Raw genomic sequence first — 23,597 nt, forward strand, 5'->3', positions numbered from 1 at the left:
GAAACTATGGACTCTGAGAAACAAACTGAGGGTTCTAGAGGGGAGGGGGATGGGGGGATGGGTTAGCCTCATGATGGGTATTAAAGAGGGCACGTACTGCATGGAGCACTGGGTGTTATACGCAAACAATGAATCATGGAACACTACATCAAAAACTAATGATGTAATGTATGGTGGTTAACATAACATAATAAAAAAAAAGAAACTTATTACTTTTTTGTGGAGAACTTTCTAAAAGTCACTCTACACTTCCCTTTCTGGTTGAAGAGAGCATACTAACATTTTTCATGATGGTGTTGGCTTGTCATCCAGACCACAGGCAATCTACCTGTGGGTACAAATATAGATGATGTGGAAAACAATGCTGATTGAGCACTCAAGTCAGAAAAATCCTCTGGAACTTGAGTTTCAAAAGAAGACAAGATTCAGGGTCGCTCTGTCTTCAGCATTCACCTCTGCTGAGCTTGAGGGCTGTTTTCTCCATTAGATATCTCTGTCTCTGACTCCTCAAAGGCCAGGTATTCAAATTAAATTAGTCTTCCAACACACACATCCTTCCCTATTTCTGTTAAAGCCACCTTCATCACAGGCTGAATAACCTTGTATGGACCTCATGCCTGCCCCAGGCTTGTCCCCCACACCCGCTCCTCCGTGAATCTGACAGGTCTGACAGTGAAATAGTTCTCACTCTCATGCCCCCCCTGCCATTTCCATTGTCCTCTCCGCCCCCCAACTTAGGTCCTCATTCTCTCTTATCTAGACCTTGCTAACTGCCTCCTAATTGATCCTTTTGCAGCTCATTTCTCCTGCCTCCAGCTTATCTCATCCACTGTTGCCAGATAAAATATTCTTAAAGCAGAACCTGATGGTGTCACTCCCTGCTTGGATGCCTTTAAAGACTCCTCACAGCCTCCAGAGTAAGGAACAAACTCTTCAGCTGGGTCTCCAAGGCTCTGGGGATCTGGTCTCACTGCTCCTAGACCTCTTCCCATCAGATTCCTTCCTTCCTGCTGGGCTTTAGTGCAGAGAGTCTTTGTTTACACTTTCTTCTACACAGAATGTTCTTCCACTAACTGTCAATATATACCTTGTTCATTTTTCTGGGCCATCAACTGTGATCTTCCTACGTGAATGCTTTCCTGACCTCCTCAAGCTGGATGCGAACACTGCTCCTTTGGAACTCCCAAGGTACTCTATCCTGTGGCATTTATTGCCCTCTATTGTTTAATGTTGTATATATTCACTCATTCATTCAACAAAGTAGCAAATGCCTTAATGGAAAAAAAAAATGCTCCACGAATAGCTCTCACATGAAAATAACCTTGCTCTTTGGGCCATGCTACCTTTTTCATAATGAAGGAGAGGATGTCATAAGCTGTTTGTAGTATAATGTGGCTGTTTTCCTGCAAAGCCAATTAGTGAATTAAAGCCTGAAGTTGAGAGCTCATACTGTTTCTTTTAACCTTTAAGAGAAGTTTTTATGCCATCATTATTATTGTTCCTTGTGCTAATCATGGAGAACAGATATTTGAATGCGGCTGACAAGTCATGTTTTGTGACAACGTTCTCATCAGCTTGTACCCACTCTCTTCTCGTAGGTTCTACCTGTTGATGGAGTGTGAGGGAGAAGCAGGTCCAGTGTGATTTGGACAGGCGTTACTTCAAAGCCCACACATGCTTCATCATCACCAAACACTTCAGAAAACATAACACTGGGTCATGGTTTCCCTAGGCCTTTTTTTAGGTTGGCTTTGATCCTTACAAAGCAGGCATCATGTGACACTTGTAATCTTATTGTAACAGGAAAGATGCAATAGTATTTGCGAACTTCTTCGATGATGGAGAATTGCATATTCAGTTATTGAAGATGGGGTTTCTCTGCAGTTTTCTGTGCTAGCTTCTGCAGACAGTGCCTTTATTTAAATGTGAATGCATGTCTAGATTCACTGGCATCCAACAGACAAGCTTTTACGTATGTTCCGCAATTCACATAAGCATTGTAAAAATATTCAATCAATAGGCTAAATTTAAAAATAATTTCCATGAGTCATTTTTTCTTATAGTGTCATTTTAAAAATGTTTTCATTTGCTTTTTCAAAAAACTTTTATTCACTTAGAAATAATAAAACCTGCCTTCTTAATAGCCGCATAATTTCTTTATATGTAAATATTTACCTTTTTATTTAACTGAAGTTAAGAATATATGCTAAGCTTCTCATGGAGGATCAGGCATAAATCAACTCTATGCAATATAAAGCAATTTAATATTGGCAAATTTTTTTTTGATTTCAAATTTGACCAGCTGTCTTTGCAAGTCCAATCTACACAGCACATATCATCATGTATTGTACTTGCTCAATAACATTTTCCAATACTTGCTATTTTTCCAGCATGCACAAAGATCTCTCTTTTTTTATGTATTTTAATGTTAGCATAAACTTCTTATATTTGTCCCTTCTCCTTGGCAAAAAAAAAAAAAAAAAATCCTCAAATTGAAAAACAAAAATAAATCCAAATAGGATATGTAGGAAAAAAAACAAACAAACTTAAACCTAGATTCAGTTTGCTGCATACATGCAACAAGTACAATGATTTTGATGTCTGCCTGTTGTTGATTTCACCCAAGGATAGCATGCCATGAATTACATGAATGCCTCACACACAATTCTCGTGTACTGTTCCTGTGCTTTCTGCTCAGCACCCTCTGAATATAATGGTGTTATTAAGAATATGGAATATGTAAAGCTTATATTTTCCCTTCACAAAATGTTTCCAACACTCTTTGCATTTTAAGTTTGAACATTCAGGCAGCAGGATAATTCCTTTCAAAGCAATTGAGATATTGGGGTGCTTGGGTGGCTCAGTCAGTTAAGCGTCTGCCTTCCAGGTCATGATCCTGGGGTCCTGGGATCGAGCCCTGCATCAGGCTCTCTGCTCAGTGGGGAGACTGATTCTCCCCCTCTCTCTGCCCCTCCTCCTGCTTGTGCTCTCTCTCTCTCTGTCAAATAAATAAATAAAATCTTTTTTTAAAAAAGTAATTGAGATATTAAAGGCCTCAACTGACATATTCACCTGCATTAATCAACTTTCATTGAGAACCTAACATATACACATTATAAACAGTAAGTAACTGAGGAAATATGATATATCAATAAACAGATTACAAGTAAGTTGATCATGTGGTTGTGGATTACAGAAATGCCATGTAGGCTAGAAAGTCACTGTGGCCTGACATAGTCAGAAAATAATTTATGAGGGCGCCTGGGTGGCTCAGTCGTTAAGCGTCTGCCTTCGGCTCAGGTCGTGATCCCAGGGTCCTGGGATCGAGCCCCGCATCGGGCTCCCTGCTTGGCGGGAGGCCTGCTTCTCCCTCTGCCACTCCCCCTGCTTGTGTTCCCTCTCTCGCTGTGTCTCTCTCTTCAAATAAATAAATAAAATCTTTAAAAAAAAAAAAGAAAATAATTTATGAAAGGAGATAAATTCGAGAAGTGGTACAGTTTTGTGGAACATGAAATTTATTCTTAGTGCTGGGCACCATTTTCAGAAAAGGGTTAAGGATGAGCATCAACAATCTCAACCCAAAGAATGGTTGATTTAATGGCCCAGTGTTGTCCCTGTTTGATCTTGTACTAGAAATGTTATTTTTTGCTACCACCCATTAACTTCCCAAGGGATCTACTCCATTCATCACCTAAAAAGGGCACCCAATACAGCTGGACAACCTAATCCCTACTCAGCCACGGTTCATGGGCCAAGAAATCATACAACACCCAAACTGAACCAATTTGATTTCTGTCCCAGAAATTGAGAGCAGATACTCAGAAACAGAGTCGACAGGGTTGGACACTTGAGGTGGAAGGCCATGGATTTAGGAACTGGATCTTCAGAACAAGAAGGATCAAGCCGATGTTTGGGGAGGAACTGACCCAATAGACTCATGGAAAGCGAGAGCTACAGAGCAAGGGGTTGGCAGACTCTAGTTCCTATGAAATCCCTATATATTCCCTGAACTTGACTTCCATAATCTAAGCCAGCCTGTGTGTGTGTATGTGCTTCTTTGTACTAAATATCTCTGGGACAGTGATTCTTTCTGGGTACTTTGGTAGTCATCTTTTATTTTCCATTGACCTCATTCATTATTTCTAGTCTCTGTCATTTTTTTCTGCTATCACTTCTGTTGTTTATAGATCTCTTTTCTTTTTTATTACCCTTCTCTGTTTTTTTCCTTCTTACCTCTTCTCTTTCCTCCCTGGTAGTTTATCAGTACCTTTCAACATTATCACTAACAAGGTTAAGTCATTTATTGAAGAAGACGAGACAACTTGTGTTTGGTTGATGAGTTGACCAATCATACTATACTGTCCATAATTCTCATCTTTGGCTGTTGGTTATTTCCATCACTGGTTAATATTTGCTAAAATTACTAGGCATCCATTAATGATCCTTATGTAAGGTATGGCTTTCATTGCTTTTCTTAAGTAATCAAAAAAATGTGATAGTTTTCCAAATCCAAATAATGTGGGTAGAAAGTGGATGATTTTTTTCTGACTTAAAATAAGTAGCATAGAATGAGCTTGCTACCTGTAAAGCTATATTTAAATCACTAGACCATTCATTTCTACCACTGGCCATCGTGCTGTTAATGGGAGAAGTTGGGATAAAGAAGTTAGAAGTCATAGGAACACGTTCTTGTAAAAAAAAAAAAATACTTTTAAAAGGCTTGCCTGCTAGCATTCATTAAGTCATTCTTTCCTTTAATAAATACATATTGAGTGCCTCCTATGTACTAGGCAATGAGCAAGGCTTTGAGAGCATGGGAATGTACAAAACAGACAAAATACCTGCTTTCCTGGAGTTTATAAGCTAATGAGGGCAGACATCAAATTAAGAAATAATATATAATCTAACTGATGATAATGGATGCTATACAAAATTAAGGAAAGGGATAAGGGGTTATGGTGAATTGTTGTTTCTAATGTAGTAGTCAGAAAAAACCTCCCTGATTTCCTGACTTTTTTTAAAGCGTTTTTTAAATTGAAGTATAATAAATATACAGTGTTATTTAGTTTCAGCTATGGATTGTAATGATTCAACAATTCTATATATTTCTCAGTGTTCATCAAGATAAGTGTACTCTTAATCCCCTTTATTTATTTCACCCATCCCTCTACCCACCTCCCCTCTGGCAACCACCAGCTTGTTCTCTATATTTAAGAGTCTGGTTTTTTGTTTGTCTCTCTTTTTCTTTGTTTGTTCATTTGTTTTATTTCTTAAATTCCACATATGAGTGAAATACTATGGTATTTGTCTTTCTCTGACTGACTTATTTCACTTAGTATTATACCCTTTAGGTCCAACCATGTTGTGCAAATGGCAAGATTTCATTCTTTTTTATGGCTGAGTAATATCCCACTATATATATATTGATTGCTTCCATATCTTGGCTATTGTAAATAATGTTGTAATAAACCTAAGGGTGCATATATCTTTTCAAATTAGTGTTTTCATTTTCTTTGGGTATTCACAGCAGTGGAATAACTGGATCATATGGTAATTCTATCTTTAACATTTTGAGGAACCTCCATAATATTTTCCACAGAGTCTGCATCAATTTGCATTCCCACCAACAGTGCACAAGATTTCCTTTTTCTCCACATCCTCTCCAACACTTGTTATTCCTTGTGTTTTTTTTTTTTAATTTTAGCCTTTTTGACAGGTGTAAGGTGATTTTCTAACTTTTGAAAAAAGATCTGAATAAGTAAAGGAGGGAGCCATGATATTCTCTCGGGCATTTTCTGCATTACCCATAAAATACTTGTTGATCACATGAAAAATCATGGCATTGTACATTTCATGTTGATCTCATTGAAGGGATTCCACCACAGCCTGTATATCAGGGTTAAATATTTTCTCCCAAGAAGAAATGTTCAAGTCCTAATCCTTGGTTACTTGGGAATGTGATCTTATTTGGGAATAAAACTTTTGCAGATGTAATCAAGTTAAGATAAGGCCATACTGGGTTAGGGTGCTCCTTAAATCCACTGACAGATATCTTTATAAAAGAAAGGAGAGGGAGATTTGGACAGATAAAACATGCAGGGAAGAAGGCCATGTGACTATGTATGCAGAGAATGGAGTGATGCAGCCCTAAGTCAAGGAATCAGCAGCCAGCAGCTATAAGAAGCTAGGAAAAGGCAAGAAGGGATTCTTCCCTAAAGTCTTCAGAGGGAGGATGGCCCTGCACATACCTTGCTTTTAGACTTGTACCCTCCAAAACTGTGAGACAATAAATTTCTATTGTTTTAAGCCTCCCTTTTTAAGCAATTTATTATGGCAGCATTAGAAAGCCACTACAGGGGTGTGAACCCAGAGAAAGCATTGAATGGGCTGTGCTAGAGGGTTTTGGAATATACACATACATGCAAAAAATGACTACCACAACAGCAACAACTGATTTCTTCTTCTTCTCCTCCTTCTTCTCCTAATTATGGTTCCATTTCTGCTTTCCCTTCTCCTCCCCTCCTCTTCCCCCTCTTCCTTCTTCTCCTCCTCCTCTTCCTCCTTTTCCTCCTCCTCTTCCTCCTCCTCCTCCTCCTCCTCCTCCTCCTCCTTCTTCTTCTTCTTCTTCTTTCAAATAGATAATTAAGAATGTGTGAAAATATAACTGTTTAGATGAGGATCAGTGGTAAGCTTAAGGTTACTCTTTTCATGTGTTCATGTAGCTACTACTGTGGATCACATAAGGCCTTCCCTATCTTACTCCGCATTATATCACCCCAAGAGATATCATGCAAGATATCCCAGCGACATTGAAGCATTGCTTCCATTCTTCTAACATTAAATTTGCCTCTTCCACTTAGCCAAGAATCCAGGAGTTATACTTGAAGCTGTTCTGCCCAATAGAACTGTGCTTCAGTGAGTGTTGCTTCGAATGATGATTTATTTCAAGACCTGGGTGTTAGGACTCCTGCCAGAATGATGGCCTTAACTCTATAGCAAAAAATGAAACAACCTTTACATCCTTGCAGTGTCCAGATGGACAGAGTGGAGACAATGAGCAGAGTGGAGAGACGATTGACTCCAGCAAGTGTTAACTCACCATGGTCAGTTCCTCTATGCAAAAGCTGATACTCAGGGAGTTATTTTTTTCTGGTGAACATGTCCTTTTCCAGGGCAATGGATTTCATATGTTAATGTTGCATACACTCCGTTATGCAATTCAAGTCAATAGAATTGCCTGAAGCTTAATGATCTTGTGTTTCTTCCACCTTGAGCAAAGACAGCCCTCTCCATGAATCTTCATGTTCTGTTTGCTGCAATGTGGTAGGTTGCACTCTTGCTTGGAATCCATGCCCTTTGCCATATTATCTTGTAGTTCCTCTACTAAAAGCAGAGAGAGGTCCATCAATGCTGTTTTTGGCCACTGGCCCTGCTTTGGGCAATAGCATACGAGCAGACACGGCAGAGTTCCTATTTTGAGCTTAAGCCTTAGGAGGCCTCTCATGTTTCTGCTCAATCTTCTTGTGCTTACGCCAGCATGATGAAAAACATGCCACAGCTAGTGACGGCCCAAGGATCATGAGAGACACATGGAGAAGATTTGGATTCCAACTGCAAATTGGAGTCAAGATCAACAGAGTCTAGCCCAGAACACTCAAATCCCTGCTGACCCAAAAATGTATGAGTGGAAAAAGCAGCTTGTTTAAGTCCCTGAGTTTTGGGATTGTTTGTTATGCAGCATTATTTTGACAACAATGGACTGATACAGGTAAGGCTAATAAGGAGAGATATTTATAGAGAAAAAAAACAAATTTCATCATAGCAGTGGCTGCTGATGACGTGTTCATGGTCATGGAGAGGCCTGGTGTTTTAGAAGGAAATAAAGATCAGTACGTAAGATTACTACTCTGTTGGTGATGTCCTTAGTTATATAAATCACCTACCACCTCTAAGCTTCATTTTGTTCTCTTATCAAATGCTGCCCACACACTTCATCCCAGGGTGGTTGGGAGGATGACATGTGAAAAAAATATTTGAAAAGACATAGGTGCTAGAAATACACATGTTAGTTATTAATATTAACCATTGTTATCATTTTATCATCATCAACTTATTATATATATTATCTATTACCTGGATATGGTGAAGGGGATGACCAAGATTGTGATAGTCAACGTTAAGATGGGACATCAGTTTAGGTAACACTCACCTGTAGTAACTTGATACATTAATTGTAATATTTAGATTTATACTCTCCCCCTAAATTTCTTATTTGTTGTCCTTACATGTTGGTTTAATATTTTCCTTTCAAGTTCCGCTCCTGCTACATGTGGAAAGATGTAGACAATCTGATAAAAGAATGAGTTCACTAAAAAGAGATAAACATACTTTAGTCCTTATCTGTGAAGCACTGTCACCATTTCTATACACAAAAATGGGATTATATTTCAAGGACCAAGGTTTATTTCTGAAGCAGATGTTTATATTTCAGGCAGTCTGCTTGAAAACATTATTGAGTTTGGAATGGCCTCTTGCAGCTTTCTTTATCGCTTTGAAGTCCAAACTTTTTACATGTGATCTTCCAGAAGGATCTTGAGTTATGGTTATAAGGCTACCTGGTTGAGCTACTGCTGAGCACCTGGCTGGAGCTGAGGGATTTTAGGGCCTGGTGCTGGAGAAGAACATGCCAAGTTTATCCTATGGCATCATAGATGAGTTTTATTCATGTATTTGTCTAACAAAATCTTATCAAGCCCTACTTTGGAGAAGTTTGTGTGCTAGGCTCTGAGATAACTCTTGGTATGAATCCCTTGTGATAGCTCAGTGTATGTGTCTTGTCTGTGTGAAATTTGATCATCTCCCTCCCCAAAGAGGAGCACCGTAGTCAGAAAAGTTCCAATTTGCATTTTCCTCTGTGAGGATCCTGACCCTTAGACTTTCCAGCCTCCCAGTGATATGAAAGAGTTAACATGTATTTTTCAGCACCTGTCACGATTTGGGAGCAACTCAGGCAGTGAAAAGAGTAGGTTCAATTGCTGCAGCCAGAAGTGTGCAGGCATTTGGAACACTATTCATAGGTTGCTCTTTTATTCTTCTTTCCCTTCCCCCAACCCTGGCCAGTGGACGTGAGTGGCAACTTAAATGAACCATAAAACATCCCTGGAAAAATCTGCAGTGTGCTGAAGGAGGCAGCAGAGCATTGAGATGAATGGATTTGGGAGATTTCTGAGCAGGGGAGAGACAGGACCTAATATTTATGGGACCGTTAAACTCCCATGTGCTCTGGATCTATGAATCTGAAGAGGTGTCATCCAGTCATCAACTCTGGGCTCTTTCCTGGCATTTATCAAAACCATGGTCCCTCCCAAACACGGATGATGGGGCAGAGCCAGAGAGCCCATCCTGAACTACACCAACATAACTCTCCTTCCTAAGTGAAAGGATATATTTCTTCTGCATGAATGGACAATTGCTTTAAAAAACAAAACAAAAACCCTTGCATTTACTCACTGCCAGACAACTTTTACAAGTCTGAAGATCTCAGAGGCCAGAGGATCCTCATGTAGACTTACAAGAGTAGCTTTTACCTACCAGCCCCCTGTTAAATTCAACAGGAACAGCCATGGGAAAGCAGAACCAGAGTCTGAGCCCAGGTTTGTCACACAACAACTTTTTGGCCTTGGGCTAGTTTTTAGTCTTTCTGAGCCATGCTATCGCCTCATCCTCCTCATCTATAAAGTGGGGACATGAATGTTCCCATTGCTCATTCCACACAGACTGGGTTCTTCTGCACCAAATTCTGTGTAACACACTGAGGATACAACAGTGGACAAATACCCTTGATTCTTGCTCCCACGGAGTTTGGTGCTTTGGTGGGGAGGAGAAATACTGCACATGTATTATATATGTGGTAAGTGTTACGAAGGAAAAGCACAGCACGTGGCAGAAACAGGAAACTGGAAGTGCTAAGTTATTCGGGAGAGTCAGAGGAGCCTCTCCAAGGAAATGCTGTTGGGGCTGAGAGATGAAGGACAAGTAGGTGAATACTAGATATTGGGATGTTGGTGAAATTCCATGTAGGAAAGAGCAAGTGTGAAAACTCAGAGAGGAGAAGAGAACACTGCATATGATTTACAACATGGTGTTGGTGGTAAATTAAAAGAAAAATTGCACTGGATAGAGCTTTATCAACTGTCTCTGGACATTTACCAAGGACCATGGGGACCTCTACCGAACCATAAAAGAAACCCTATAAGAGATGCCATTTGTTTATTAAATATACATGCTTCCTTTCAGCTAACACTGCTAAATACTTGTTGAGGTTCATTTCTGAGGTGGAGGTATATTTGAAGCAGGATCATAATCACAATGGGAATAAAATTTGCCCTTGCCTATATCTAATATTCTGGCCTGTTGGGGGGCACCATGGATGGCATGAGTCAAAATATCAGCCGTCTTAATAGGTTAGTGATGCTTTTTTCTTCTGCCATTCACTGATTGGGGTTCTAAACCAGGCACCTGTTCCAGCCAGTTTCACTCAGGGGGAATGCCCTGTCTGCTCAGGCACACCCACAAAGTTGGGGGATGGTCTTTGTCCTCCTCTTTGCAAGTATTAGACCCTGAGTGTTGTCTCACGGCTCCCTTCTCTGTTACCTCTCTGGTCTTGTGAACTGTTACACATTGACTCCTGAGCATGGATCTTGACAGGGATAGAAATGAGCTCACATTTACTCAGAGCCATGCTACAGTTACAAGAGGCAGTTTCTGGAAATTACAGAAGAGGGATATATTTTATTTCTAATTCTATGATCTCCAGAGAAAGGCTGCAGGTATCTAGAACAGGGATTGGCAAACATCTTTCTCTTTTGTAAAGGTCTGGGTTGCAAATATTTTAAGTTTTGCAAACCATATATGGTCGCTATCGTATATTATTTGTTTGTGTTTTACAAGCCTCTAAAGATATAAAACCTCTTTTACCTCAGCAACAGAGAAACAGACCACAGTCTGCATTTGGCCCATGGGCTGTAGTTTGCCATCCCCCAATCTAGACTAAAGCTGGATCAGAGCATGTAGCCCAACCTAATGAGCTATCTCTTTCTTTACTCCGTTTAGCATTAATAAGTCTCAAATGGATGCTGTATACCTAATAGGGTCCATTTAATTTTAGTTTATGTAGGGTAATGGAGTCCTTTTGGACACTTTTGCTTTTGCACTATTTACAAGCTGGTAAGTTAGCCTGCTCCAGGTTCATGAATGATGGTAGAATTCATGAGACTCCTAGATCAGAGACAAAGGACAATTTATTCAACAGCAGTAGCCAGACTGTGAGTACTTTTGTGCTGCTTCCTCAAGCACCAATTTCCACAGGGTGGCACAAAGAGGACTGCATGATGTCTGTATGTGCTGTGGACTGCATTGCAGCAGAGGAGACTTGAGTTTATAGAACCGAATCTTTTATAATAGGCGGTAAGCATACCTGTTCTTTGTTCCAGAGGGGGACACTATCTCTATCATGCCAAGCTATAGGCAAATCTGCGTTCTAGAGGGAGATATTATTTTAATCTTCTGAGACAGTTTATAAACATCCTTGAAAATACAGCCCAGAATAAGAGGGTAGGGAGGGCCTTACTTGTAAGACATGAGGAAACACAAGAGATCCATGGAAAATTGTCTTTCCGCAGACAACTAGTATCTGTTCAAGCTAACGTGACAGTCCATGTATTTTGGAGAAACTAAACATTAAATAGGCTATTTCTGGTGTGAAAGCAATCTTTTCCTGTGTCTTCTATTTATTTATATGCCATATAAGGACAGATCTAAGATTGTCTAGTTTTATAATAACTAAAAATTCTTGATACAGGGATTTCAGCTCCAAGAGAAAAAGAAGAGAATTTGGAAAAAAAAAATTCTTTTTTGGGATTTCCAGGATAGTTGGAATTTGAAGTAGAATCAGAAGTACTCTCTACATAAGAGAAATTAAATTATCACTTCCTTCAATAGGCAGCTGATTTTTCCTTCCATTGTGCCCCAAATGATATATAATTTGTATATAACTTGGCAGGATTCAAATAGGAAATCGGTGGGAAAGCTTCAAATGTGATCCATGATTCACAGGGAGAGAGCACGGGGGGTCAGCAGGCATGAATACAGACTTAATGGGAGCCAGTAGAAACTGATCAGTGCCTGGGTCAAGAACAGAAGCAACATAGGGGTAACAGGCAGAACAAGTGAAGTTAATGAATAAGAATGGCCCAGAAAACATCAGTAGGGAAGCCCATGTTAATGATGCTCTGGTCCAGAGAAGTTTTGCTTTCAAAGATGTTGCTAAGTGCATTGAAAGATGCATTGGAAAGATGTTGCCTACTATAAGACAGATTCATTCAATAAAGTTAGCTCTGAAAATTAATGTGCCAATTGGAGCTGTGGTAGTCAAATATAGATTTCCAATTGCTCCATTTCCATCTCAGTGATGCTTACCCTTCATTTTTGGAGTCATCTTTTTTTTTTTTAAAGATTTTATTTATTTATTTGAGAGAGAGAATGAGATAGAGCATGAGAGGGTCAGAGGGAGAAGCAGACTCCCTGCCGAGCAGGGAGCCCGATGCGGGACTCGATCCTGGGACTCCAGGATCATGACCTGAGCCGAAGGCAGTCACTTAACCAGCTGAGCCACTTCTCCACTGAGACAGCCCTTCAAAGCCCCAGGTCTCCAAATATTCATTCATGAATGCGGCTATCAACAAACCATAGAATGATACTCCAACTTTAAGAGACAAATCCAAATGATTATTATTTTTTTTAAAGATTTTATTTATTTTAGAGAGAGATAGAGCATGAACAGGGAAAGGAAGAGAGAGAGAGAATCCTCAAGCAGACTCCACACTGGGCATGGAGCCCTACACAGGGCTCAATCCCAGAACCCCGAGATCAGGACCTAAGCCAGAACCAAAAGTCGGGTGCTTAACCGACTGGGCCACCCAGTCCCCCCAAAATGATTATTAATGGATCAGAATAAGATTGATTTGTTCTATTTCAGTGTAGTTTTTGTGCTCTTATAATAAAGAGTGAATAAAAAAGAAAATGTAAGTAAAATACTTTTATTCAAAAACGTGGTTTATCATTCTCTCCCCTTACATCATGGGAGAGTTTGTGTGATTGGAATAATCCAAGGTAGAGAGGCACTACTTTTTGGTGTTTAGAGCATATATTCTTGAACCAGGTAACCTAGCTTTGCATCCTAGTCCCAGATCACACAGTTTGGAGAGTAAGTTAATTTATCTGTTCCTCATACTGGAAGGATGGTTTAAGGTAAAAAATTATGAAGTATTTGGGATATTGGATGTGTAGTAACCACTGAAAATTTTAGATTACTTCATTACATGCATCAAGAATCCTAATGTTAAACCCAAAAGCAGGCAATATGATGGTTATAAATCAGATGCCCCCTAAACTTGAATGTGTAGAGACTTTAGACGATGGCCTCTTCCAGAGATAGGTCCCACCCCCTTCTGACAGGCAGCTAGATTAGGGCAAAGTAGCTCATTGCAATCAGGTATTGGACTTTGTAAGGCTCATTTGACTGCTGCTTTATCCTACACTTGGGACGTAGCCCTCCAGATTCCCAGTTGAGAGCCAGAGGTATTTGTAAGGCCAATTCTCCATGGCATATCTTGAACTCTACTTTTTTTTTTTTTCTGTTAAGCCCTGCTTCTCAATTGCTTTCAGCTTGGCTTTTTGGCTTCTTACCCCGAACAGCTGAAAACATCTTGGTCTTTCAACTGACTAAAGAAATACATAACGCTAGCAGCCCTGGAGATTGTCCCATCCTCTATTGATTTTCTTGAGGGGATAGGCGCAATTTTGTCTGGAAAACAGAACTGACTCGGGACTCAGCCAGAAGGTAACTGTGCCTTTTACTTGGTTTATTTCTAGTTTAAGCATTGGCCCACAAAGCTATCTGCAATGATAAAAGTGTTCTAGGACCATATTGTTCAATCAGGTACCCACCAGTCACATGGGGCTCTTGAGCACTTAAAATGGGGGGAGGACAGCTGAGAAAATGAATCTCTATTTTTATTTAGTTCTAATTATTTTAAATGTAAATAGTCGTTACATGGCAAGTGGCTGTCCAAAGGGACACTACAGTTCTATATTGTAGTTTTAGGTATAGCAGGTGACAACTTACATCCAGTTGGAAAGAATGTTATATAAAATGATTAGCTAACTGGAGGGTCGATCCCAGCTGGTTAAGGCCACCTCTATGTGCCAACCCTCCTTAGAAGAGGCTTCATAAGGCAGCAGCACCCTTAAAGTCAAGAGACTCATTGCCTGTGGTAGAAAAAGGAGTGAGAAACAGAAATGTTGAAGAAGATGCACTTGCCCATCTTTAGGGCATAACAGAGTGACATGCGACATTTTCAAACCTTGTTGCTATTACTGTTTTGCAACAGACCTTTTTTGTCACACTGAGTCTTTCATGGAAACTCCAATATATTGGAAAGATAAAACCGGGGATGCAAGACTCATAGTCATACGTGATCTTGTGTCTTCCTTTCCCTGTTACCCTACAGGATCCTGCAGGACAGTGTGAAAACCATGATTCTAGAACAACACTGAGATTTTATACAAGAGGAAGCCAAAGCCCAGAGAAATGAAGTGCTAGCTAGCTCCCAGGCACTTGGCTGCTAAAACAAATGGGACTACATCCAAGCTTCTTGTCTCCCAGTTCAATGTTGCCATGATGTTGCTTCTGCTTGAAGCTTTTCTGACTTCATTAGTCTTTTTAATGCCTCCAAAAATAGGAGTAGTCTGTACCCTATAACACAGAGGGCCGTCTGATCCTCTCTGGAGTTTCACTCTTGTCTGTCGTGTCTTTCTCTTGTTTCCTTGTTCTTGGTGCAAGTTCCCTAAAAGCAGGAACTGCGCCATCTGATCCTGTTAGAACCCCTGGACGCTTGGCAGAATGGAAATAAGCCTGTGGTCAATATCCATTTGAATAATCATTCCCTTTGCAAGTCACTTTATTGAAAGTTCACTGAAAGCCCAGCAGTGCCCTGCTGCCTTGAGCACATACAAAATATAAAAATAGTCTCTCCCTTTAGGAAGCATAGGGCTGCGTGGGAGAAACAAGACAGAAGAAGGGAATAACTACGATGGTGTCTTTCTGTGTGAGCTCTGTAGATCACCTGTATCAGAGCTACCTAAAGAACGTCTTGAGAATCCAGATTGCTGGGTCTCAGGCACAAAGATTCGGATGAGGAAAGACCCAAGCATCACCATTTACCATAAATTTCTCAGTTGACTCGATGCACTTAGAATTTCAAAAATTGGACAATATGAGTAAGTGAGCAATCATCTATGCTTGAATGAATGTCTTGAATGTGTAGGTTGAGGCAATATTAGAAAACTTGGATGAGCTAAGGAGGGAACTCTGGCTGCAGGAGTAGAGGGCGAAGTAGGCAAGAGCAAGAGGCCTAGCTTTGTTGAAGCTGACACTCCAACCACAGAACACTGGGGCCACTGATCTCCAAGATGGAGAGCCCTCCACTCTGGTGGTGGATTATGAGAGTTGCTGATGTGCCCCTGATCAGTTTGCACTCCAGATAAACTGGTTACCAGCTCAGGGAAAGGGAGTTGCAGGCGGGAAGAGGCTGTACTTTTGGACAACCCATGTGGAGGAGAGCAGAGGAAAGGATCAGTGTGGAGGAGGATATGTCAGGAGCTGTATTAGGTATCTATTGTTGCATCACAAAATATCCTAAAACTCAGTAGCTTCAAATGACCAGTATTTATTATTTCACACAGAATCTGGGAGCAGCTTAGCTAGTGTTCCAGCTTAGGGTCTTTTACGAGTTTGCAGTCAAGATGTTCGCTTTGGACACAGGCATCTGAAGGCTTGACTAGGGTTAGAGGGTCTGCTTCCATGCTCATTTGCATGGCTCTTGGCAGGAGCCTTCAGTTCTTTGTTGACTAATGACTGGAGACCTCAGTTCTCCACCCTGTGGGCCATTCCAGAGGACTGCTCATGAGGCGGCACATTCCTTTCGTAGGGCAAGTGATCTGGGAGAGAGAGAGACTGGGTGGAAGCCACCGTGTCTTTTATGATCTCATTTCAGAAGTGATAAACACCATTACTTCTGTCCTATTCTGTTGGTCACAGACACCAGTGCTGGTGGGAGGAGATTATGCAAAGCTGGGAATACCAGGAGGAGGAGATCATTCAGGAACCATCTCAGAAGCACGACTACAAGAGTCTTCTGGGGAAAAGAGACTCCTAACATAGCTTCAGAGGGGCAGCTTATTTCTTCAGTTTAGACCAAGTATAAATCTTCCTATTTAATCTCCCACAAAGGATGTCTTCTTACACATTCATAGGTAGAAATCCCTGACATCTGTTCTTGCCCAAGCCATTCTTTCTTGATGCTTTTGTTTTCCCAAACTTTCTTCTATAAACATGTTCTATATCCACTACTACCGTATCCCATCAGTGCAAGGTATTTTGAGGGAGGTACCTTCCTATAACAGTTATTCCCCACCCCACTGAGGTGGAAAACAATGGGAATTACCTTCTAGTGCATTTCTACAAGGAGTTGTGAATAGCCTGCATGTGTTTCTTTAGTTATTTGTTGGTGAAAATTGTTTCCAGGAAAACTGCCCCAGAGCTGCCCCTGTAACAGTAATGTGCTGAGTTTCTTATTTATTAAACAAGCTCTGTTTTGTTTTGTTTTGTTTTGTTTTTTGCATGCTGGAGTGTGAGCCTTCATACAACTTCTTCAAAAACGTTCTTTAAATACAATTTTAATTTTATTAAAATTTTGGCATCTTTCATATATATATATATACATATACATATGCTCAGATATACACTCAGATTTTTAAAGCGTGAACTACTGACATGTAGTACTGTATTCACTGTGTACGTATAATATTAAATCCTGTCTACTTATTATTGTTTTTTATCTAGGTTCCATTGTTTTACATTTTCTTTATAACCACTTTTCGTGCATTCCTTCAACAATTTATTAAATGCTTACTCTAACCTAGGACCATTCCAGGCACTGGGGATATGGCCTTGAACAAGAGAGTGAAATTCCCACTCTCAGCTTGCTGCCATTCTCTTTGAGGAGAGAAAGAATTAGTAATCAAGTACACAAGATGATTTCAGGCAGTGATAAGTATCTAGCAAAATAAAGCAGGTAACTATGACGGAGTGCCTGGGCCGGGGTGTTTATTTAGGTTGGGTTCTTAGAATCAGGCATCTCGGAGGCTGTGAAATTTGAGCTGAGTCCTGAATTATGGAAGAGTCAGCCATGAGAAGAAGTAGGGGGAAAAATTATGGACCAGCAGAACAGAAAGTGACTATCCTGTAAAACCAGAGTAAGTTTGTGTGGCTGACAGCAAAATAGAAAGCCAGTGTGGCTATAATGTTGTAAGTATTGTGGAGGGAGACACAAGAGAAGGTTCAAAAAATAAGATGGGGCAGATTATAAAAATATACCACATCTTCTTTATCCATTTGCCTGTTGAAGGACATCTTGGCTCTTTCCACAGTTTGGCTATTGTGGACCTTGCTGCTATGAACATTGGGGTGCATGTGGCCCTTCTTTTCACTACATCTGTATCTTTGGGGTAAATACCCAGTAGTGCAATTGCTCTATTTTTAACTTTTTGAGGAACCTCCACACTAGAGGGGAAGAGGGTGGGGGGATGGGTGAGCCTGGTGATGGGTATTAAGGAGGGCATGTATTGCATGGAGCACTGGGTGTTATATGCAAACAATGAATCATGGAACACTATATCAAAAACTAATGATTTACTGTATGGTGACTAACATACCATAATAAAAAAAATTATAAAAAAAAAAAGATGGGGCAGATTAGGTGAGGTTCCATGGATCAGTGTAAGGAATTTTGTTATTCTAATTGCAATGAAATGCACAGGGTGGGGTGGGGGTGGGGGATGCCGGGGGTTAGCTAACAGTCCAAACAAGGACATGGTTTGCAATCAACAAATATTTGTTGAATAAATCAGCAAACTATGGATGACTTAACTATTTTATGGAATAAGTATTACTTAACTATTTATAGAATAAGATAGACATGTTTCTATTATAGATCATAAATTTACTATATTTAGCTCGTTTATATATTATTTTATTATTGTTGGAGGTTCTAGTCCCCAACTTTTTGGGGACAAGAGAAAATTCATAAAAATATCTCTGTCCAAAGATGCCAGAATACGTTCGGCATTGATTAGAAAAAATAAAATAAAATTCAGGTCCTTCCCAGGCTTTTGAAATGAGATCAAAGACAGCGCAAGGTCTTTTCAGAGAGTCCTCATTTTAATACTGTATTGTCACATGTTATTTTATATGTCTACTTTCATAGTACTTTGTGTCAGTTGCATATTGGGTGAAAGAACTACAAACCACTTTAAGTGACTCAGTGATGGAAACACCTTCCAGAGTAAAAAGCAACTTCTGTTTCTTGTTGTATTGTGAACCATATCTGAGTAGAACAACCTTGAGAGATTTAACTTCATCCAGAAATACTGCCCTTTGCTAAAATACTAAAGATTTGATGATCTTAAAAACATCCTGCTGCCTTGTTACTGTCATAATTCTCAGACTAGAAAGTACACATTCTTTTTTCCAGAATGGGTCCATATGAACTCTTCTACTTCCTCTGGAGCAGAACTATCAGGAGAAGACTGGATGTCTGCTAAACATGGAGGCTCTCCTCTTCTGGCTGGAATGTGAAGACCCTCAAAGTCTAGAGCCTTCCAGCACAGATTATAATTTATGCCACACTCACTCAGTAAACTGGGCAAAACCATATGATGCTAGAGCCCTGGGGGGTTGGGGTGATGGCCCTTCACCCACATTCTCAGTAGATGACTTTATCTCTTACTTCACCATGATAGCTCTTCTCCACGTGTTCGTTTCTCCCACCAACATATTCTTTGCTCTTCTCTGGATTTTCCTCTTGACTCATCCCTTAAATGTTAGTGTTCGGGCAGGGAGGGGGGGTATTGTCTGGGGATCCTTTGGTTCTCATTCTACACATATGCCTATAAGATCTCAACCACTCCCGTGGCTTCATCTATAGACAGATAACTCTCAATTCTGTAGATACCGTCAGGACTCTTCTTTTTATTTTTTATTTTTATTTTTTAAAGATTTTATTTATTTATTTGACAGACAGACAGAAAGCGAGAGAGGGAACACAAGCAGGGGGAGTGGGAAAGGGAGAAGCAGGCTTCCCGCCAAGCAGGGAACCCGATGCGGGGCTCGATCCCAGGACCCCGAGATCATGACCTGAGCCGAAGGCAGTCACTTAACCGACTGAGCCACCCAGGCGCCCCAGGACTCTTCTTTTAAAATAAATTTTATTTATTTATTTGACAGAGACAGCAAGAGAGGGAACACAAGCAGGGGGAGTGGGAGAGGGAGAAGCAGGCTTCCCAACTGAGCAGGAAGCCCGATGTGGGGCTCAATCCCACGACTGTGGGATCATGACGTGAGCCAAAGGCAAACGCTTAACAACTGAGCCACCCAGGTGCCCCGACAGCCAGGACTCTTAAATCAGCATAGCCAGAACTGAAATGATCATCTTTCCCTCTCCATCCACCTGAAACATCACCTTTTCAATTCTTTATCTCAAAGCATAGTCTCATGGGCCACCAAGCTACTCGATAAAAAGTCCTTGGAGTCATTTTTGACTTCCTCCCTTCAACTAATCACCAACTCCTATAAACTCAAGCACCTAGGCTTGGATGATCCAGCCTGTGCTAACCACTTCAGCTTCCTTTGTAGAGTTTTCCCTCAGTCTGCAAAATGCTCCAACCCTACAGAACTAACTTCAGCTCCTCAAGATTTTGTCTCACTCTCCGTTTCATCCAGGCTTTTGCATACCCTGTTCCTTCTGCCAGGAACACTCTTCCCATTGCTCGAACCCTTTACCTGAAAAAAAAAATGCATTTATTTCATAACTCTTATTGCAAAAATCACTTCTATCTAGGAGTCTCTTCTGGATAGTTTAGACTAGCTCAGGACCTCTTCTCTCCTTTGTCTCATCCCAAGGGGCCTTGTCCTTTTTCTCATTATAATTTAATATTTACAATTACTTAACAATCCATCTTCTCCTCTAGACTTCTATTCACCACCAATTTCCTAAGTCCTGGCAAATGGAGGTTACTCGAGTTGAACGCTGAATGAAAATTAGGAGGTCAGAGCTTTCCCACATGTCTAATGACCATATCTCTAAGTCAAGGTTGGGGGCATATCATATGTACAATGTTTGACATGGGGTCTGAAAGACTCAATATTTGAAGCCAAACTGTCCAAACTGTTAAAGAAAAAACTGCATGCAGAAGGTATTATGAAGGGTGTGGTGTGTGAGGAGCGAAGGGGGTCATGGAAGCAGCCTCTGGGTCATCGCTGCACTCCCCCTATCTCTTTCCACCTCTCTCCAGGCAAGTTTATCTGTCCCTTGGTTATTTTCTGTGAAGCTAGTCAAATATCAGGGCCAGAGAGGATTAAGAGAAAAGTCAGTGCAAAGGAGCAAAGGCAGTAAGTGAGCTGGGTCCCTCGGCACATGTGCACACCTCCCTCACCGGCTCCTGCCCATCCTTTGCCTCTTTAGCCACGTCTCCCCCTTCATGAGCTCCTGTAAGCTATTGTGTGCTAAATCTTCTATCCTTTCACACCCTACACTTCCCTGAGTGGCTTCATTCATGCCCAGGACTTCAACCTCCACTCACAGATTGATGCCCAAATCTTTATCTCTAGCCAACAACACTCGCTGGGGTGCCAGATCTGTGTGACCAACTTCACTGTCTAATAAAAACTTCCAGTTAGGCATCCACAAAGCACCTCAGTGTGTCCCCAAAACAGAGGTGTCATTTACCTTGCATATTTGCTTCTTCAGTCTACAATTTCCCAATATAAACTTTAGAGTCATCATAGTAATAAAAAGCACACATTTATTTAATGTTAACGATAAGCTAGGCACTATTCCAAGAGTTTATATGTAGAGATCATTCAATCCTCAAAATATCAGGTACTATTACAACACCATTTCACAAATGAGACACAAAGAGGTAAAGGAACTTGACCTAAGTTGTAGTCACAAAAGGCAGGATTCAAATCAAGAGAGTTTGGCTCCAGAGTCTGGACACAACCACTCTGCTCTGTGCTTCTAGAATCATTAGGTTTTTTAAATATCGTTTCCTTCACCAAGGACCGGATTCCTAAGGACTGGCTTCCTAACTTAATAATTTTAGAAAGTCTAGCACCAACCTCCATGCCTGGTACATAGTGGTGTTTACTGAATTAAAAAAAAAAAAAAAAAAGGAATGAAAATGTGCAGGAGAGATTGGAAAACTAACTGTGAGGTGAACCATAATTCCAATAAAATCCATTGTAGAAAGCTGTCCTTTATGTCACCCCCCCCCCACCACCACCACTACATGACCCCTTCTACTCAAGTATTTGCAGGATCTTCAAAATCCCAGAAAGAAGTCTATACAATATGGCAGGACAGGAGTGGTGGGAATGAGCAGAAGGAAGAAGAAACAGAATGGAAAAAAATTCTTCCCTTTTCTTATAGCAGGAACTACTTATACTTCTTCAGGCTTTCATTTGTCACATTAAAGCAGTCTGATGCTTTCATTGTAGTTTTAAAAGTATAGTCGTTTGTTAATCTCAAGAGGAATACAATATAGCCATATAATTTTATTTTTCCAGTAGAGAACCAAATAATAGTAACTAATTTTTACTGAGCTATTACCAAGTTCCAGGTCCTGAGCCAGGCGATTTACTCTGGGTACCATTATCAGTTCCACTGTACACATGGGGAAATTGAGGCAAAGAGAATTGTTGGGGAACTAGCCTGGGACAAAGGAACAAATACATGGAAAATAAGAACTTGAACACAGGCTGTGCCAATGGAGCTTCTGCTCTTAACCCCCAAGGCTGGACAGTAGCTCCTCATGAAAATGGGCTCTTAAAAAGCCTAAACAGTGATGAGTTGGGGATAGGAGGCCATTTATCATTGGCAATATTTTTCCCATTTTGTGAGGGATGGTGAGGAGAGTCGTTTCTTGATTCCGTGGCCAAGATTTCCCCCCATTCATTTTATCATGGCTTCATCAGCATGCAACATGGAAAGGCGGGATGAGGGGAAACAGCCATAAAAAATAAAAGCAAAACTTAAAGTCTGTTCAATCAGCTGCAGCTGCCATTAATTTCAATAAATATCCAATTAAATTTGTTGACAGGCAACTCATGAATCTTGGAGAGAAATGGATCACTTCAAAGAATTTGGAGCCCTTTGGAGGCTTGCTGAGTAATGTCATCTTTCAATGTGCTTACACTTAATATTAATTTTAATTTGCTGAATATACCCTGGATAATTTGGAAAATCTATGCGACTTGGTTTACAGGTTGCTTTACCTTTTAAGAAGATGAAAAGTGTAAAAGCAGAGTTGATTAAAATGTACATTTATTATAAATACACTGGCAGAAAATTGCTTATTCCTCATGACTTCAAGCATCTAAATACTCATATCTTGATCAGGCATGCTTCTGGTTTAGGTTGTGTTTTGTGATGGTTTGCATTAGCAGAGATTAGTCAATCTCCACAGAGTCTGAAAGGAAATTCTACCCTTTCCTGTCCAACTTTGATACTAAAGCCACTGCTCAGGATCAAGTGCACCTTTAGCCATTTTAATAAATATTTACTTCTGTGTTTTGCTCAGCTGAGACCAGGAAAACAGTGCCCTTTATTATAATTTTAATAACCAGTTTTAGAAGTTTCTGCAGTTCCATAAGAGGAGAATGTTTCTAAAGCAACTGAGGAATGTTTCATTTTTAAATTATAATCTCTCACTGCCCCCAGGACTACTCTGTTTTATCCCACAGTTTTCTAAAACTGCATCAGAAGTTGAAGAAGACTTAGGAGACACAGATATATATCCAAATACAAGAAATGGACAAACAGACTCCATCCTCTTTGGGTTCTGTACATAAGCCTGCCATTTCCTCCATATAAGTAAGTCTGTATCTGGGACCCAATCCACTTGAGCTCCACAAAGCCATTTTACCAAGCAGTGTGTTTGAGATCATGTAGTTATAATTGTTTTCATATTGTCACTTTTTTTAGGGTGGGGGGGAGCAGAAGGAGAATCTTAAGCAGGGGTTTAAGCCCCTAATGTGGGGTTCCATCTCACAACCCTGAGATCAATACCTGAACCAAAATCAAGAGTGGACACTTAACTGACTGAACCACCAGGCACCCCTCATGTTGTCACTTTGACTGTTTTAAGTCATATTTTTTTAAAAAGTCAGAAAACAAAATAACTCCCCTCAGTAAAGTACATCATTTCCTCTGCTCTTCCTCTTGTTTTTTAATTCCTGGAGATCTAGAGAGGAATTGAGATGAAATATTTAGCAAACACTTACGAGAAAAGTTTACCACAGTGGATGTTTTTTGTTAATACCTAGTGCTACCCTTCTCCTTGTCAGCTGTCCCATGTGCTGTAGGGGCTTAAAGTCTAGAAACTACATTTCCCAGACTCCTTTTGGATAAATTTCACCA

General features: G+C 40.4%; 1 protein-coding gene across 2 annotated transcripts in view; it reads right to left on the bottom strand.

Moving 5' to 3' along the window:
* LOC145722073 (uncharacterized) overlaps nucleotides 1-23,597 on the bottom strand; it is a 141,531-nt gene that overhangs the window by 43,027 nt on the left and 74,907 nt on the right. The gene's annotated exons all lie outside the window — the stretch shown is intronic.

The sequence above is a fragment of the Leptonychotes weddellii genome, chromosome 6, assembly GCF_054177405.1.
Source record: "Leptonychotes weddellii isolate Sample4059 chromosome 6, ASM5417740v2, whole genome shotgun sequence".
Lineage (NCBI taxonomy): Eukaryota > Metazoa > Chordata > Mammalia > Carnivora > Phocidae > Leptonychotes > Leptonychotes weddellii.